The sequence below is a fragment of the Apteryx rowi genome, unplaced genomic scaffold (genome assembly GCF_003343035.1).
Source record: "Apteryx rowi isolate R43461 unplaced genomic scaffold, aptRow1 scaffold_59, whole genome shotgun sequence".
NCBI classification, from domain to species: domain Eukaryota; kingdom Metazoa; phylum Chordata; class Aves; order Apterygiformes; family Apterygidae; genus Apteryx; species Apteryx rowi.
This window is the reverse complement of record NW_020450860.1, coordinates 310,141-328,863: the sequence shown is the minus strand read 5'-3', so window position 1 is coordinate 328,863 and position 18,723 is coordinate 310,141. Positions and strand designations below refer to the sequence as shown.

Here is an 18,723-nt window from a genome sequence, read left to right as displayed (position 1 = left end):
TTACTTGTGCCATAGTTAAAAGCTCTAGATATTTCCATGAATTATTTCCATGTGTCTGCAGATAGACACCCCCACCCCCTCCCGACCCTACCAGGCCAGGGCTACGCATTTCGGAAAGTGCAGCCATGATAGACAGAGCAACTTCTCCCATTTTCACCCAGCCCTGCTGGTATGACAGTTCTCGGTAGGTGTGCCTTCGCCGGGGAGCCTCCCCCTTGCTGAATCATTGTGGAGCGATGGCCGGACAGCTCGTCTGCTCAGGGAGCAAAATATTCCCCTATAGATCGTGAAGTGATTATAAGGTGAGGCGAGGAGAAAGTAAGGGACCTGTTAGCGTTCGGCTGAGGCTCTCGCGTGCAGTGGTGCTTCGAGGGGGAGAGTCTTTGCCTTTCGCGGCAAGCAGCCGCCGTAGACGCAGTTCTGAGCTCAAAGGCAAAATGCGTGCTGCTGCGAGGAACAGCCCCCGCCTTTGAGGTAGCGAAACTGGTGTACTCCGAGGGACTGATCCTGCAGCTTTTCCTTCTGCAAAAACTCCTTCCGCGTGCGGGTAGGCTCGGTGCAAGATCAGCACCTGTTTTGGGAAGCAGCATGTGAGTTTGCGGTATTGCGAAGTGATGGTTATTAGCAGTAATCCTGTAATGTGTTTGTACAGACGAGCGTGTGAACAGCGTAGTGTCGTGACTGTGTTATTCGCCTAAAACAAGTTTGTTGTTTATTCTGCACTCTGAAGGTCATTGTCGTCATTCCTGCAAGGAAATAGCGATCTTTTTCTTTTCTCTCTTTTTTTTTTTTTCTTCCCCCTTCCCCCCCTCCCTCGTGTGTGTGTGTGTGTGTGTGTGTGATACTAAAGTGCTGCTAGGTGTTACTCCCTTTAGCCAAAAGGTGCCAAAAAGTATGGAAGTAAGAGGTGGGATGAGAAATTTTGAGTGGGGTGTATCAAGTGAGACTAAATTATAGTAGTTGTTGGACATGTAATGTGATCCTGTAATTAGAGCGAGGTAATGGTCTATACCATGCTGAAACTATCGAGTGTCTGAGTTGGAACAGTCTGAATTAAGCTAGTTCTTCTGGGATTATGCAGTAGCAGAAGTAATGCAGTTAAAGTTTCCATGCAGCAGCTTCTGTGGGGTTGCAGAGATGTTTTCCCCTGTGGGTCCCCCTTGCGGGTTATTTTGCTTTTAAGGTAGTACGTAGAGGCTGCAATGATGCTACTCTCCAAGTTGAAGCAATGCCTTACGTGGCACGGTCCTGCTCCCTGGAGCTTTATTTACAAATGAAGGTCTTAATTCTGTGTCTTAGCCCTGGGAAAAACTCCCAAAGGATGGACTGTGGCACAGACCTTACTTACGGGTTCAGCTTTGAGTCCTTTGTCCAACTGAAGGATTTAAAGGACTCTGTAATTTGGTCTTAAGACTTCCCTGCCTCTACCAACCCCGAGAAGAATTGTGTCACCACGCTGGTCTAGAGCTCACGTGCCTTGGTCTTTCCAGCGCTCCCTGTCAGTGGGGCGAGATCCTCACGGTGTCATCGAGCAGGCCTGATTTGCTCTAGATTATACTACCCCACTGCCAGAGCCTTGGCAGTACAATTAAACACATGCAAACCTTAAAGCTGTGCGATGTTGTTATGTGTGGGCACTAGCCCTTCTTACAAATGCTAATTCCCCTTGATGTGTGTGTGTATATATATATAAATATATATAAAAATATATATATAGACATGGTACATATTTAAATGAACTCATTTTAGAGTAGTGATGGCCCAGAAAAGTTTGAGAGCTATTTCAGCATTTGAGTGTTTCTGTTTGAAAGACAACGGACTATAGAGAAGCTTCTAGGTATTATGGGATGCCTTTATGGCAAAAAGGTGCAGTCTGTTCTCAGATGCAGTTATTCTTCCCAGAAGCGGCTGTGTTTTAAACACATATGTGTTCAGTCTGGATATAGCTGTATATCTGTTAGTCTGCTAGTATTTTCCAAGCGAGACATACTGATGGGGGTCCAAAGCAGACCTGAAGGTTAGGGAGGAAATAAATCCCTGGGTACTGTAACCCCCTTCCCCTCCACCAAGGGGGAGTGAGGGGGTCTTCAGGGAGGGTGAGGGACTGGATCTGCTGACTGGCCTCTTCCCTCGCTGCCGTTCCTCCTCGCCCTGTGCTGGGCCATGTGCCGCAAGAAGGTTACTGAAGAGCAGGGACGCTGTGCAGTTGTCTAGCTGGGGTCCTGGTGCTGTAGGAATGGATGCAGTTTTGCATCCGCGTAGATGACTTTTCTAGTGGTTTTCATGCCCAGTTCCACTTTGTGAGCAGCAGTGGCCTGCTTGGCCTCCTGGTTGTCCGTCAGGAAATGGCTTGCATGAGGCTTAAGTGGTATTCTTAGATTTTATGGGCCTAGCACTTTACTCCTGTGCTTGTCCCTGCTTAGCAAAACAGAGTGCATGTATCTTAGTGTTTTGCACTCAGGCTGTCCCCAGCAGTGAGGTTTTGAGGGGCTGTCTGGTGTGTTTAAGGAGCATCAGAGTGGGGCATAAGCTTGTGACTACAAATTGTGGAGTTTTAGCTTTCTTACCTCTGGCAGTATAGCTTCCGAATCTTTTTTGAAGCGGGTGCTGCAATGAACGAAGTGGTCCTGCTCCCAGGCCTTTGCTCTGGTCTCTTCACCGTCCACATGGGTTAAAAGTAACCTTGCAGAACAACAGCAAAGAGAAGAATGCTTGTTTTAACTGGTACGGCTTCCCTGGTTCACTTCTCCACATGGCCACACAAACAGTTGTGACCTGGGATGTGCAGACAGAGCAGGTTGAAGCTGGACTGCTGCTCTTGTTAGCAGCACTGGCTTATGATGATTTAAACTGATTGTAAAACTGCCTTGCTAGTGTCTTGCAAATGGATCTTTCTCCATGCACAAGTCAAACCGTGGCTTTCCTAGTCACCAGCGCCTGCAGCTTAGTCAGGAACCTGAAAGCAAATCAGGATTTTCTTTGTGGTTAGTGCAGGCACAGGTGATGATTATGAATCTGCAGTCAGAATCTAGTTACTGAGGCCTGCAGCAGGACTCCCTGCCATACCAGTGGTGAGAGCTTGGCTTTGGCAGTGGAGCAAACCGCTGTGTGACTCAGACATGTTGGGAAAGAATATGCAATCTTTACACAAGTAGGCTTTTCTGACCGTGAATGCACTAGAAGTCATGTGTGGAAACTAAAGTGAGTACTAGAAATGCAATGCTCTTCCCTGAGAGGGAGGCTGTATGCTGAAAAGCTGAGTTTGCCTAGGCCTTAGTTTCCAAAGGCAGACCTAGGAGCTGTGGCTCTTTTATTTTATTCCAAAATCAAAGGCCGACTGTGCAACCAAAGAAGAACTGCAACTTCAAACAGACATGGCACCCTGCATTTGGGTTGCCCAGGTCCAGCCTCCCAGCCCCCAGCAGGACAAAATGCGAGAACATGATAGAATCACTTGGTTGGGGAGTGATAGCAGCCTGGAAGGGGAAAGGAGAGGATGTTTTTATTTACTCTGTAGTGATTATTTGCCCTTAAGATCCCTGAATCTCAGACTTGCGTGATATGCTGTGTGTTTGCCATGTGTAATATTTCAGTGAGCAGTTTCAGTTTTGTGTGGATGAACTGATGCAAGAATTGTTCCCTTCTAGTTGATAGGGAACCAGTTACTTGTGCATTGGCTTGTTAGAGTGTTGGTTTTTTTGAACTTTTTTTTAATCAGTATATTTCAGACCGCTGGGCAGTGCATGCATCCTTCTCTAAGGCAATGCTTGGGTCCTAATTTGATATATGATTTAAGTACAGGCCTGCATCTCATGCTGAAACAGGATCTTTAAGCTGGAGCATTTATAATACCAAAGCATTTTGCAATTCTGTGTTCACCTTTAGTGCAGCATCGTGGGTACCCCCAGACTTTGCCTCTACGTGTGTCTGCTCCTGGAATGGAGTTCCTCATTGTGCCTGCTAAATATAGAAACTATATAAACCGATCCTTTTAGTTTGCTTTCTCTAGGTTCACACATGAATGCAAATCACTGCTCCTGGGTAGCTTGTTTGCCTGAATTTGTGCTTGTGACACTTCTGCAGTTGTGCACTTCATGTCTATTAAGCTGCGGTAGTGTGTATTCTTTTAAAAGGTGTGCGTCCTCCTGTTTTTCCATGCCAGCTTCCAGGAAAGACTGTCTACCCAGAGCACTGTTATCTTCTCCCATTTTAAATGATGTCAGCAGATATATATCTATATACTTTTTTTTTTTCCTTCCTTCCATCCTGGTGCTAAGGACTCACCATGGGAATGAGTTGTCTTGTGTAACTTGCACGGAGCAAATCTGTGGCTTGTCCTGTTCAGTAACAGCGCCCTGCTCATTAAGGGTGAGGTCCTCCTGAACTGAAGTGAAGGTGCCAAGATCTGTGCATGTGCTTTTTGTAAAAGCACATATGCTGATAGCGAGCTGAAAACTGGTGGCCTTTAGAGCTTGGTATTTTGTGTCTGAGGGCTTCTGAATGCATAAAATCAGAGAGAATGTGCCTGTGTAATCCGATCTGTTCTTGAAAGCCTTGCAGAGGACTGCGTGCTGCAGACATAAGCTGTGTCAATAAGAACTCTATTCACTCTCTGAAAACAGCCTCGTGATTGGGTTTGATTGGCAGGCTTCCTAAGGGAGGGCCTTTTTTTGAGAAAGAGCTCAGATTTTGGCGGCACTTCTGATTGCCTTTTCGGACTCCCTTTTATTGTTCTTTCCGTGGCGTGGTAAACTTGGATTTTGTTGGGAGGCTTCTCAGGCGCAGTGAGAATTTCGTGCAGCGTGATAACATGAGTGCAAAGAGTTTCCTTTCTCACAATGCAACTGCTCAGCCAAAGCAGCGTTTAGGAATGCGAAGGTGACAGATTTAAAAGAATATGAGGTAGGACTGGAAATTGCTGTGTGTGGGAGACTGTACTCGTGTGCGCGCTCAGGGTACTTTACTGCAAAACAATGGCACAAAACACATGTCCTTGTAAAAGTCACAGATTGTAATGGGCAAAATATGTGCTTGTGCACATTTATGGGCATTTCTTCCCCCCCCCCCCCCATTCTATACAAATTTACGTATTACCCAGAAGTGTGGTAGGGTGAAATTCTGCTTTCAGTTACGCTAGCATAAATGTGCTGTGAAGTCAGTGTTGTACTAATGACCATAATTTGGCTGCTTATTGTTGTGTGTGTGTGTGTGTGTTTTTAAGTCCACAGAAATCAAAATTCTTGTTATACTTTATTTTACACATGGCATGTAATCTTTTAAAATCTTTTAGGCAAATGTGCTTGAGCTAATAAAAACAGTAACTGTAAGCTTTTCTGAAAACAGAATTTTAATTAAAAAGTCAGATTCTGAGCTTCTGTTTAATGTATGCTGTTTGTGTAAATGACAGCTTCTGTTGCATTACATGCATGATATTCAACGTTTGTTCTGCTGAAGTCTTAAAGCCAATTTCTTTGGCATCGAGTTATCTTTTTTAGTAAAAGACGTTGGACTGTCAGTTTTGCGTGTGTTTTCTTGCAGGTTCCTGGGTCTATCTGGCACTTTTTTAAAGCTCCAGCTCCTTGACTTAAGTGATGATTTAAAAATTAGCTTGTCTGTATTGTCTTTCTGTGTTATTCCTGTAGCTGCATAGGAAAGCTTGTAAAAATAATTAGGATGTAATATACAAGCTCAAAAAACCAAAGTAACACAGAGCTATTATTTAAAAGCGATGCAATTATGCTTTAAGCCAATTGAGGCTTGACTTAATTTCTCAAGGTTTGTTGTTGATGAGTAAAACCAAAGTTAACTCCCGAAATATGCCTATACTGAATCAGGTATTTGGCTGGCGAAAATTGAGAGCGCTCCACTGAGACCAGAGGAATTCCCATAGTGTCTAAAGACCCAGATGCCGGCCCTGCAAGACTCGCACCTTTCTAGATGTAGTGTTTGGAGTTATTCCTGCAGTCTGTTTCCTTGTTTCTCCCCAACTGATTTCTGTTTGGTAAAGACCTGATTTTGCTCTGGAGAGCATTAATAACAAATCCTTAATGGTTTAGGTGGGAGTAGGATTGAGCCCTAGGAAAACAGTGTGCAAAACCAGGCAGTCATGGATTGTGACAAGCATTGACAGGAAATGCTGGTTTCTCTGCTGCTGCTCATAACTTGGGGAGGCCACAGCTGGGTAATTTGTTTTTGCTTCCTGTTCCCAATCTGTTTGGGTCAAAAGTAGTGGTGTTTTTCCATATTAAGATGTTTGGCTTCATTCTGCAAGGCAGCAATAAATTTCACACCAGGCACAACATGTTTCTTATATTTCAGAGACTCTTTATTGCTGCCTTTGACTTTTAATTTGGATGGTGAAATCTTTATTAGTACCTTTCTTATTACATAGACCTGCTTTTCAAGGAAAATAGAAAGCTTTTTTCTTTCTTTCTTTCTTTCTTTCTTTCTTTTTGGAAAAAACCTTTGAAATAATTCACAGGAAGATTGGTCTGTTGGTGAGCACGGGGAGGGAGTCAGGCAGTCTGGCAGCTGTCCCTGGCTCTTCTACAGGCTCCTGGAGAGATGGGGACGAGTCAACTTGCTTCTGCGCTCCTCTGTCATGAGGGGATGATGCTGCCCAAGTTCATTGGCATGTTGGGACTTAATTCATTAACATTTGTGAAGTGTTTGATCTTTCGCTAGAAGGTTCTCAAACTGTGGGGAATTGTGCTGCACTGGACCATGACGCCAGGAGGTATGTGTGTGGTTTGCAGTGGGCTGATGGATTGGTCGTTTAAGTGGTAATAAAGGTTGGAATGCCGAGTGGCAAAGAGTCCGTGATTAACTGGTGGGGAAACCTGCCCCTGTAAAAGAGAGCATCACACACTTTGAGTTGCAGCTGGAAGCTGGGTCGCTAGCTGTTGCTTGGGAATTGTTCTCCAGAGCGATTGGTTCAGAATTAGTCCTCAGAATACAAAATGTTACCGCAGGCCATGAAATACAAAACTTAGGGAAAAGACGGTCGGGCCTCACCTCGGCTGGGCTGGTCAGCACAAGGGCATCAGGTTTCTCTTCCAAAAATCTAGTCAAAACTCCATCAGTGTTACTCACTCCTCTTAACTGAGTGTGCAACTCAGTTGTAGGATCTCCCATCCATCCACAAACAGGCAGTCAGGATGGACGGATGTTTTTACAGACATAGCAGATATCAGTGGGATCCTCTTAAATACAGTCTGCATGCTTTGAATGAGCAGTGCTGGCGTCTCACCAGACAGTGGGAAGTCCTGGCCCAGGGGGCTTGTGTTATGTTTTCAGATACATTTCAGTAAAGCTGTTTCAGAGTTACAAGGAAGAAACAGTAGCACAGGGCCGTTAACAGGGTTGCATATGCCTATTCTCTCTGTGTGAAGCGCACAAATGCTGTCATTGTATCTCACTGAAGAACCCAGAGCCTGCAGATACCTTGTGAAGCACCTCTGTGTACTTGCACACGCTTCCCAGGTTCTGGCACAGACCTCTCTGCCTTGTATTTGATGCATTTGGTTCCTGGTTCCAGCACTGGACACCTCGGTTCTAGGTCCTTGGTTGACCTTGGTTTGTTGTCCAGACCGAGTCCACTACCTGTGAATTCAGCTTGGCTAATTACTCAGTGAAATGCTTTACGCAGCAACCCCTGTGCCCTTCCTTGCGCATAGGTTTAGTAACCAGCTAATATCAGGTGTGTCCCGAGAACCCAGACGTGTTCTGGCTAATGCGGCAACACCTTTGATGTGGTGCTTGAGGAAGCTACACTACAGGTCATGTAAATGAGGCTGACCAGAATTGGCTGCTCTCCTCTAGAAGGTTCGGCAAATGCCTTCTCTTGTTGGTGTGCAGGGAGAATATCTGCAGCAAGACAGACACTTTCCCTTCTACCTTTGAATGCCACAGTCCTCAGTCTCATTTAGCAGTGGGGACCAGTTGGCCCCATTCCTCTGTTCCCTGTTCTGCACACCACCTTGGACCAGTCTCTGGAGGGAAGCTGGCCTGGGTAGCTCTCACCTGAGACTGACCACTCTTGCTGCTTACAGCCTTCAGGATGATCTTTGAGGTCTCCAGAGCAGTCACTTGAGCAGCTGTGATCCAGGTTTTTTCTGAGCCTGAGGAGATGAACAGGATATGCAGGGCTGGTGCTGTGTGAGGTTATGTCAGTCTTGCTGAGGGGAGAGACCTGCTGGGTCGGGGACTTTCCAGCTCCAGTGACAGCATCATCTTATGACACGTTCAGTGGCTGATGCTCGGGTATCAAGCTTGGAATGGGGCGGCTGCTGCAGCTTAAGGGCAAATTCATTTTATATCATGTTTTAGGTGGAAAGATACGCTTCTGAAAGGACCTGAGATCCATTCAGAAGGTACAGCAGTCTTTAGTGTGTCTAACAGTGGATTTATTTATTTGTTGTACAGTGCCACCATTTTGTTCCTACAGAGATACTAGGATTTGTAAATTCAGCCCAGCTGTAGAGTCTGTCCTGGATGCTCTCTTGATTCCCTTAGTTGGGTGATTGCACCATTTTGCGTGCTAGCTTACAGAGTTTCTTCCCCCAGGTTTCGGAGCACCTCCCCTGCTCAGCCCACCTGGGGGATGCAGTACCTGAGGAGTGTTTGGTTGCAAAACACTGCGGGGTACATCCTTATGCCTTATCGGAGAGCCCACACCCAGTTCCTCTGGTGTGTTTCTGATGTAAATGACTTTCAGGGCAAGTAGAGGAGAAGCAAACTTGTGAGGAGCTTGTGCAGCTGGGAGATTTGTGGAAGCCTCTTGAAAGAGGGGCCTGGCAGAGGCAGAGCTGTCTGTTGCTGGGACCTCCCGGGTGCTGCTGAGCACCCTTGAGGTCCCTGGATTCCAGGAAAAACTGAGCCTGCAGTTTGCCCTTCAAATGGGTACTGGTGCTGAAAGGTGCAGTCTTTCCTCCCCCCTTCTGCTGGCCTATTTCCCCTGCCTTGTGCTTGGTCTCATGAATGTTTGTCCTGGCTGAGAGAGAGGGCAGGAATGAGTCCTGAGGCCCATGGGAGGGCAGAACTGCCCCTGCTGATGGCAACCGGGGCTTGGGTTTGCTGGAAATGGTGGTGAAAGCAGAGTCTAAGGGTTTCCAGGCGTGCAGGGTAGTGTCTGGACAGGTGAGGCTGAGCTGTTCTCTGCCAGACTCTTGCAAGCTGCTGGGGATTTTTATTCAATAAAGCAGTAACTGTTGAAGTTACATATTGATTAATAAGAGTAATGCTTAATGCAGCCATTGCATAAGTCTGTGAGTTAAAGCCAGGTACCTTTTGCCAGCAGTAGCTCTAATTCTGAAGCAAAAGGACTGGACAGTTGAGTTGGGCTAACCCTGTGCTGCGAGAATTCACCACCAACTGCATTTCAAATAATTGCGCAGAGTCCTGCTCTGCAGGCTCGGAAATGTGTTGGCTTGCCTTCCCACTGTGGGGGCCAGGTGGGCATATGGGGAAGGCACAAAGAGCATCACGGAGACTGCTGGAGCTCTGTACAGCAGCCCAGCCAAGCACTCCTGGTTTGGGGCTGGCAGGCAGGAATCTGCAGTTTGTTTGCCATGGAGCTGCCTCTCTTTCAGTAAAATGTAGATGGAAACAAGTGTGGGAAGCTTTTAGTGCAAGTGTTCGTGATGGTCGGCAGCAAACACGTGCAGTTGGTGGTTTGCTTTACTAATGGCTTTCATTTAAGTCATCTTAGGAATTTATTTTGTTTGGGGAGAGGATTTTACAGCTCTGATTCAGAACGTTAAAATGGCAGGAGTGTTGCTTCTTAAAGTAAATCAGTGGCTGACTTTGCTCATGTTGCTGTGCTCCATCTTCAATTTGCAGTTCACCAATGTTGGCTTTAAAATAAATCAATTCCTAGGGGAGTAGCGTGCAGCAGCATCTTCAGTTTGAATCTGAACTTTCACTAGGAGCAATCTAAACCCAATATCTGGTTTTGGTCACCAGTGAAAGACAGCTGTTGATCCTGTGCTGACCTCCCTGGAGCATGCTGATGCTGGGGGATGGTCAGGGGATTCCTCCTCCCCAGCAAAGCCCCAACCTGAACGGCCGCGGAGGAAGTGGCACTGGCTTGTTCTGCACGTGTAGCGCCGCGCTAGTGAGGCGACTTCATTTCCTGTCGATGGGCAAAGAATGCCAGTAGAACTGTAGAACTTGTTTTCAGAGTTATGCAGCAATTGCCTAAAAAAGAGAAGATGGGATGCTTGTTAAATTAACACTGAAAATGCTTTTTAAGATGCCTAGTGCAACAAAAACTGCCAGGGGAGAGGAGTCCATTACAGTGATTACAGTCCAAATACAACATCATTGTAGCAGTCAAAGTGAAGCTGATTGCAAATGGGAGTGATACTGGGAGGATGGCAAAAAACCTTGATATTTGGAATGATGGAGGAATGACAGTTTCATTTAATGTCAGTAATCTTTGTATTAGCCAAAATCTGCTTCTGAGAAGGGTGTGTGTATATATATATATATATATATTTTTTTTAAGCCTAGAACTGCATTAATAAGAACAGTCTGTTTTCCCTGATCTCTGCCTTTAGAGCATGAGCTCCCAAGAGCACAGATTGCTCTTCTGTATTTTTGGGACGGCAGCTGCAGGTAGCTGACACTACCACAAATAAATAGCAGTGCTGGGAGTGTGTTATTGCAGTCCCAGATCACTTAGCAAGGGTCTGATCCTGCGTGATGCCTGCTGGAGTACAGAGCCAGGGCTGCTGTTCGACATGGAGTGCATGGCTGCCTTTAGGATAGTTTTAAATTTGTAGGCTTTTGGTTTTCTCCAGAGTGGTTCTCAGCAGGGGGATCTCGTGGAACAGACCTGCTGAACTCGGAGGGCAAGAGGAGGAACAGTCTGCTGTATTTGTTGACGTACACCTTTCTGGGAGATGTACCACAGGGGAAATACAAATGCCATGGTATTGAGGTACTTGATGCAGTAATATTAGCTGGATTGTGGAGACAGAGGTGAGACAGGCCTTAGGATTTGTGTTTGTTGAGAAGACTGCGCCTCTACTGTGGGGAGACAGCAGAAAGGTGGAGCAGCAGCATCTGACGCCTTTGGGTGGGGGTTATCACAGCTGACTTCGTGCATCTGCCTTCTCCAAGGGAGAGACCTGGTGGTTCTTCCCACATGTGCTAGTTGGTTTCGATTTCCTCCATGAATGTGATGTTGCTCATCCTGGAGATTCAGGCAACTAAATGAGAGAGAGAGAATTAAAACATGAGATCTGCTCGCTCATGACCTGAATCCCCTAATCACAGCCTCGTACAAGCGAAGCTCTTAGGCTGGGTTGAGTAAAGGGCATCTCCACGCAAGAAAATGTGCATCCCTGTCCTCAGCCCTCCAGAATTAGAGCTTATATGTGATGAGCAAATCGGAATGTAGCTGTAAGAACCCCCTCGCCTTAAACCAGACCCGCTGTGCGTGACATTGCCTCGCCTGCGGTATGCTTGTACTAAGAGCTTTGTTGAAAAGAGGTGCGTGTTGCCTGAGCTTCCAGCTTGTGAGAAGACCTCACCTAGATGCCAGAAATGCAGCTGAAGTGAGTCTATGCTTTTTGGAACTGGACCTTAATTTTGATGGGCTTAAATTGACCCTTAATTTTTTAGTTTAAGCTTTGTGCTGTTTTGTTTGTGTTTTGTTCTTTAACCCAGGAAGGTACATTAATGAGGTTCATAAAATAGAATGGTTGCTTTTGCTGACCCTTTAATTCAGTTTTCGTCCTGTCTACTTTCCATGTATGTTTTTCAGAGGGTGCTTTGCTAATGCCAAGGGAGTGGTAACCCCACGCTTTGAACTACATGTTCTGTTAATTCCTCATTGTGACACTGTAGCCAGAGATACAAGATTAACAGTTGTGTGTTGTTTTTTTGTTTTTTTTTTTCTTTTTCAAGTAGGTGGCTAAACTGAAAAAATCAATTAAAGACCAACAAGCAAAAACAGAAGAAAAGGAATTTATTCCACTTTGGGTCAACTGGTAATAAAAATGTTTGGCTTCAGCAATAAGCTGAAGCTCATAAAAATTGTCATCCTACTGGGAGATGGGGAAGGGGAGGAAGAGCACGTTTAGGTTTAAAATATATTGTTTGTTTATTAGATGACAGGTAGAGATACATGGCCTTGAAACACTTTCAGCTGACAGGTGGAGGGGAAAAAAAGGAAAGAAAAACAAGTGGGGAATAGCTTAATGTTACCTGCCTTTTTTAAAGGAGTGTTTCAAATTTTCTTCTGAAACAGTCTGGAAATTCAGGTTAGTCACTGTAAAACTGAATAAATAATTTATCTGAAAAACATTGCCTGGCTTGCAATCATAGCAGATGTAATCATAAAGGCAGATTAAAATATTTTGTAAAAGGACTTTAAAAGCACCTTTGGCTCAAATCTGTGGTTACATGAACTCAGGGAGCATCTCTGATTTTCTGCTACCTGAGGATCTGGCTTTTATCTTGTTTTTAATCTCTCTTCGTATCCCTCCCCCACCTACTCCTGTATTAGGATAGGTGAGTCTGTGTGGAGGTTTTTTTGCAGCACACATTTAAGAACTGTTTTAGAGCTCAGAATTTGATCCAGAGATGGTGGGTTTCTGTTCACGGCTCCTGTGCCTCTTGTGCAAGGCTGTGCTCTTGTGAACCAGAGGGAATTGGCTGTGTTGCGAGATAGAAATTTGGGGTTTTGAACATTCCCCACAAACATTTTTAGAAAACTCCATGCAAACATCTTTGAGAGCCAAATAACACCTGTGTTGTCACTTGGAGGCTGAATTTATAGCTATCTGCCTTCTCAGAATAAGCTGATAATAGATTAGTTGCTAATATTTCGCTTGTTGGTCAATATTTCCCCTGCTGTTATTGATGTGTCAGCAGAGTCGAGTCTTTCGAGTCATGAGGTGGAGCACGTAAGCCAGATCCTTCTCCTGTGCAAGACAGAAGACAGCCTCTGCTCCAAAGAGCTGGTGGTCGAGGGCTGAGCGTCCAGGCTGGGATGTGGGGCTCCCAGGAGAGCAGGACTAGAGCCGAGCAGGTGGCCTGGCTGTCAGTTTTAAGTCATGCGGCGAGGGAGGCTTTGCAGGCCTCTGTAGGGAAAGACTCCCAAGGCACAAAATGTTTGATGGCACATTGAAAAAGCAGGGAGCTGGGTGGGTGGGAGTCAGGATTTTAGAGAGCGAGGTGGTCGGTAGTGGGGGGATAACTAACGAAGAGATGGAAAGTGAAGACAACGAGCTTGTGTGAAGTGATAGATAGAGGAGAGGGGGTCGGAAGGGGAGACAGGGTTGAGAGAATGGGGACCTGAGCTAGAGGAACAGCCCTTTGAACAGAGGGCAGTGGGTCAGACATCACTTGAGAAGGGTGTTACAGGCATCGACGTGTGGGTGCCTCTTTGCCCATTGGGGTAGATCATGACTTGGTGTTGTGCGGCTGGGACTGTGCATAGCCCTGGGTTCCCCATCTCTTGCCGCAGGAGCCAAGGTGCAGTACCTTGTTTGTGCATGTGATGTGTTTGGGTGAGATGGAGATGGGACAAGATATCGTCACCCACTTCCAGTCTGCGACTCCTGTGTTGGCCACACGAGGTGATGACAGGAAGGAATGTGCCAAGTGTGTGACGTACTACCAGAGCCATTAACTAGCTCTTAATTTGTAAGTGCTGTTGCGGCAAGTAGCTGGGCTGTGCCTTGTAGGACCCTGTTACAGGGTGATGTGCTAGTTGGTTGAAGTCTTTTCTATTAATGTACTGTATTGATGTCTTGTCTCTTTGCTGAAGGATGAATAACCTTTAGATGAAATTAAATACATCGGACCTTGCTATGGTTTCGGTGTGAGGCCAGGGCTGCGTCTGAGGAAACTTCTGGGATGTTAATTGAAGGTTCATATCCTGTTGTGCAAGCTCTGGGGTAGGAATTTACCTTGCACAATGTAAAGTGAGCATTCACGTTTGCTTTCTGGCTCTTGAACGTATGTGTATTTTCAAAGAACGTGCATTCTAAGGGAGCCTTTAGTCAATAAACATTAATGTTTGTGCAGCATGATCAAAAGAGTCTCAGGGCTCTGCTGGCTGACAGGGGGACTGACCATAGACAGGCCCATGTCGGAGTCCCTGTGTGTTCCCTGTGCCCTTATGGTAAAGGATTAAGCTTGCAGTAGAACGAGGTCAGGTCTAGACCAAGAAGTAGACTCTGGAATCCAGCCAAAAGCGTAAGATTTTTTTCTTGTAACAGCATCTTAGATGTGGCAGTTGTGTTGACTTAGTTGAAATGAGGCTGACATCTGTAGGTCAGGCCTGATTAAAAGCGAATGAGGGTAGAGAATAGCTCCACAGAGTAAAGAGGATTTAAAGATAACTGTGGAGGGAGAGGCATGGCCCTTACTGGCAGAATTTGGTTTGGCCTTGGGAATCTTGCTCCCTGTATGGGAGCAGGGAGCTTCTGTTTCTCTGGATCTGCTGCTGGCCTCCAGAGCACTATGGCCATTACCCCGTTCTTCCCCAGTTTCTGAATTTCTTCTGGTTGATTCCATCCCACCAGGTATGTCACTTTTCTTCCAAAAAGTCATTTGATTTAAGCTTTGGCCTTCAACTGTCCAAAGGAAGCCTTCCATACAAACCTTTGTTTCTGTAAATCCCCACTGTGAAGACAATGCCCACCCCTCAGCTTGTCTGTTAAAGGGTTGTGTGTCTGGGCCTTTCGCATGGGGCAGGTGAAAGGTGCTGTGTTGTTGAGTGTTACATGCCAGCGGCTGCTTCAGAAAACATTTCTGTACTCCTTTTGACCTCTGCTGTGTCTGCCTGCCCATCCTCAGTTGCGTTGGCTGTTGAGGATGTTGGAGACTGCTTCTCTGCTGAGAGAGGAGGAAAGAGGAGAATGATGGCAATTCTGACACAGTAGCCCTTGTGCTTTAGTAGATACAGCATCATATTGTTTTCAAAACTGTAGTTGTATCGCTAGCTGCTGGTTATACATTGAGCATGTTGATCTCGGAAGTGCTTTGACACAGAGGATCCCCATCACTTGGGATCGGTGAACTGAAGCGTAGAGAGACAAAGTGACACGCTGTAAACAGTCGCTTGAAGGGGCATGCTGCTGCCACAGTCAGGGATGCAGCTTATGTCTTCTAAATGCTTCCTTATGAGGAGATGGTGAGCTGGGAGGGAGTTGGGGCTCAGATGGGCTTTGAGCATGGTGAGGGAGTTGTGTTGTCTGCTGCCAGCATCACGTGAGAGGGAGGCAGCCAGCATCGTGTCCAGCTGCCTCGGCTCCCTGGCTCAAATGACTGCATCTGCCTGAGCTGTCTGGGCCTGGCCTCTGGCCTGACTCTGGAGGGGCTCAAATTTTCCCACCAGGGGCACCAACTGTCTGACCACAGCTCCCCAGGTGCTCCTGCTTATATATTTGCTTGGAAGCATTCAAGAGCAAGTCCACTGTTCAGATTTTTCCATGCTGATTTCTTTCAATGGAAAAATGGCTTCTTTGATTAGATGAAAATTTGTGTACTAAAAATCAGAAAGGAAAAGGGTCCTTGATTTCTCCCTGAAGCAGGAGTTTTAGTTTCTAAATGAAACTTTTAGCAAGATAAAAATAGAGAATTACTTTATGGGGAAAGTACTCACTTCCCTACCAGTTCTGCTGAGCAGCCTTCAGCTGTGAAGAAGTGGGGAAATTGTCCTCAGCTTCACTGGACCAAGACCAGCCCCGGTGTGTTTGCAGTGAAGTACCTAGAGTTACACCGAGGCTTCATTATGCCTCTCTAAATTTGAAGAATATATGAATCAAGATGAAAAATTAATTTTAATTCCTACCAAACACTGCTTCGTTCTCTGCAGTGATATGTACTCTGCACAGCACTGTGTCATGGAGCGCACGCCACCTTGTTATAACCAGAGAACGTGGCTGACTTTGGCATTGATGGGAAAAGAGCCATTTAACTGAGACTGCTGCATGGCAATGTTCCTTATTTTCAGGTGCTCATTCCAGATAAACAATGCTGATAGTTGTGATGACCACACAGATCAATCCATTAATAATTTTTATACTTGGGAAAATAACAACATAAGCACCAATATCCTTGCATAGTGTTCTGGGCCTGTCTGTCAGGAGACCGGCAATTGTTTGATGATTTTGTGAAAACAAATGATCTCAGCTCTCACTGTAGTCCCTGAATTCATTTTCAGCTGTGACAAGAGCCAGGATTTAAGCCTGGGTCCCCCAAAGTAAAATAAAGTTAATTAGCCCACTCTATCATGTAGCTGTTTCAGTTCAACAAAGGCAGTACGTTCAGCCAGACAGTTCTTGCTCATAAGTGATGCTAACCTTGTGAGCTGCATGTGCGATAGCATGTGCTTGCTCAGAGCCTAAAGTCCATAGGATTGCATCCCTTTTCAGCAGTGCTTCTTAACCTGCCTGCCCCCCCCAGCCTCATTACAGTGCTGCTGTTCTCTGAGAGGGGAAACTTCTGGCACCAGCATTTGTTTTCAGCTTGCATGATGATTTGTGTTATGGCAATGGCTGTGGGTTCCTACCAAGGTCAGAGGCTGCTGCAGAAGAAAGAGGGAAAGAGTTTCTGTCCTGAGGAGCATGTTGCCTTTAAGGCAAATACATAAGGCTATGTGACATTAGCGCTATTCACGGCACCTTATGAACAGGATGCAGGCAATGGCAGAGGGACAAAGTGAGGTGGCCAAAACAGTGTTTGGTTTCTGGACTGGAAGAAAGATGTGTGAGCCCTCATCTTGTTTCCTGGCTTCTTGTTTTTGCCAGACCAGATCTCTTCTCTGGCTGGAAGCTTTTTTGCATCAGACACAGATAAGCAAGAACTCAGCACTGAATATTGCTGTGGTAGATCCGGTGTGGTGAGGTGTGACTTGAAGTTAGCCATCAAAGAATGAAGAATTGCTGTCTTTGAGGGACTCTACTGCACTGTTCGCAACAAGTCAGGGGAGATATTTTAACATTCTTGCTTGCCATATCTCTGCTGATTTTTGGGTTAGCCCATAGAGAGAATAGGGGCAGGGCAGTGTGTCCCCTGAACAGGGCAGGCTGTGGTGAAGTTTTCTTCCTACCCAACTATTGACCTCAGGCGGGGTACTTTACCACTGTTCTTCAGCAAAGTGACTGCTTGGATTAAAGTTACTTGAAGTTTGAGTCCTTTGTAATACTGTGGTTGTCAAAGCTGAAGGATATTGTAGAAACTCAAAATACAGTTTTTCTTCCTTCTAAATTTGACTTTTGCCCCTACAATGTCACAGTGTTTAGCATGGTGGGAGGAGAAAATCCTTAGCCTAGTTATAAGTACTGGCTATAGTCTAGAAAAACGTGTCTGTGTTTCAAAAAACGTAGGACCTTATTTTCAGATCCTGGCATCTATTTATGTCCGTGTTGTTTAGCAAGCACACGTACTTGGCTGCTTACTGAAATCTACATTCACTGGTATTGTAATCCAGAGCTTATGTTTGCGGGCAGTGCCATTTGGTTGAATGAAATCCTTGCACAAAAAATCATCTGTATGTAGATACTAGAATGAGAACAGTGATGGCTGTGTGAGTGGAAAGCAGGTCAAGACACCCTGAAAATAGAAACATATGGATGTTGTTAACAAAAACTGTGAAGCATGTTTTCCTTGAAAATTGTTATTTAATATTGTCCTTGATGTCATTGAATTAAACATACCGTAAGAAATTGTTTGCTGGAATTGTGACTGGCTACTGGGTGGTCATTATCAACAGCCAGAGAAGACAGCATAACCTGCTAAACAGATAACAAGATGCATAGGTGCTAGCAGAAGGGGAGTCTGAGACAAGAGAATGCAAGGAAAAAAAAAATGTGTACAAGGTAAAACTTGCGCAGCCAGCCCTTATGCAGCAAATAAAGCAAGGTCTTGCTGACCTTGGCAGCTCTACAGGGCAGTCTTTGCATAAGAATGAATCGTGCTTAATATACTGGAGAAATTATTCAGGGACAAATTCTTGTTTTCTTCAGTCTTGGGGATGCTATTTCTTTACTTGATCTCCACTTGCAACATAGAAACACGAAGGCAGTGTGGACAGGGTAAGAGAAGCACCCAGCTCCCCTCAAGCAGTTCAGCTCTGTTTCCTGTGATGCGTGTGTGTGTGTGTGTGCATGCAGAATCCAAAACTATCCTCCTGGCTAAGCTGAACTTTTCCAGAGCACCTTCTCCTTGCGAGCTGGCAGTTGCTGGATATAAAGGCAGTGTGATGGGTGTCTTCCTTAATTAGTCTCTGCTGTTTGTGTCTGCTAACAAGAGGTCTGCCCTCCTGCAGGGACACAAAGTAATATCAAGGAGGGGTGATAGGAAAATGTTAGCATGGAGAAGGGGAGCTCTCTTCCCCCATTAAAATATATTTTCACTTACAATTTTAGCCACTTGGTACTTCAAGAGATGGGTCTGGGCTTGAACCTTCCAGCCCTCCGGTTCCTCACTGTAATCGGATTGAATTTGCGGTGGCCTTTTGGGTCTCTGGTAGTGGCTGGCCGCACGAAGGGGGAGTTAATGGTCAGGGCTGCGTCCTGCAACGGCAGAGCTCTGGGACCCATGCAGCGGGCATCTGAGAGGTGCGCTGGGCTCCCAATGTTGTGCTGGGGTGAGGCAAGCGGAGGGGCCTAGATTTGCAGGCCCGCGTAAGTGCGGTGCACATTAAGTGCCAGGACAAACGGAGTTGCTAAAGCTCTGTTTTCCTTGACCTATTCGTCAGCC

General features: G+C 45.8%; 1 protein-coding gene across 7 annotated transcripts in view; it reads left to right on the top strand.

The window, feature by feature from the left end:
• Nucleotides 1-209: 209 nt before the first annotated feature.
• Nucleotides 210-18,723, top strand: part of MBNL3 (muscleblind like splicing regulator 3) — a 99,202-nt gene continuing 80,688 nt past the window's right edge. For 6 of the 7 annotated variants that reach the window (XR_003256159.1, XR_003256158.1, XM_026082703.1 and 3 more), the window contains exon 1: nt 210-302. The gene's annotated coding sequence lies outside the window, so the exon portion shown is untranslated. The remainder of the gene's footprint in view (nt 303-18,723) is intronic. The other variant, XM_026082707.1, reaches the window with a different exon arrangement.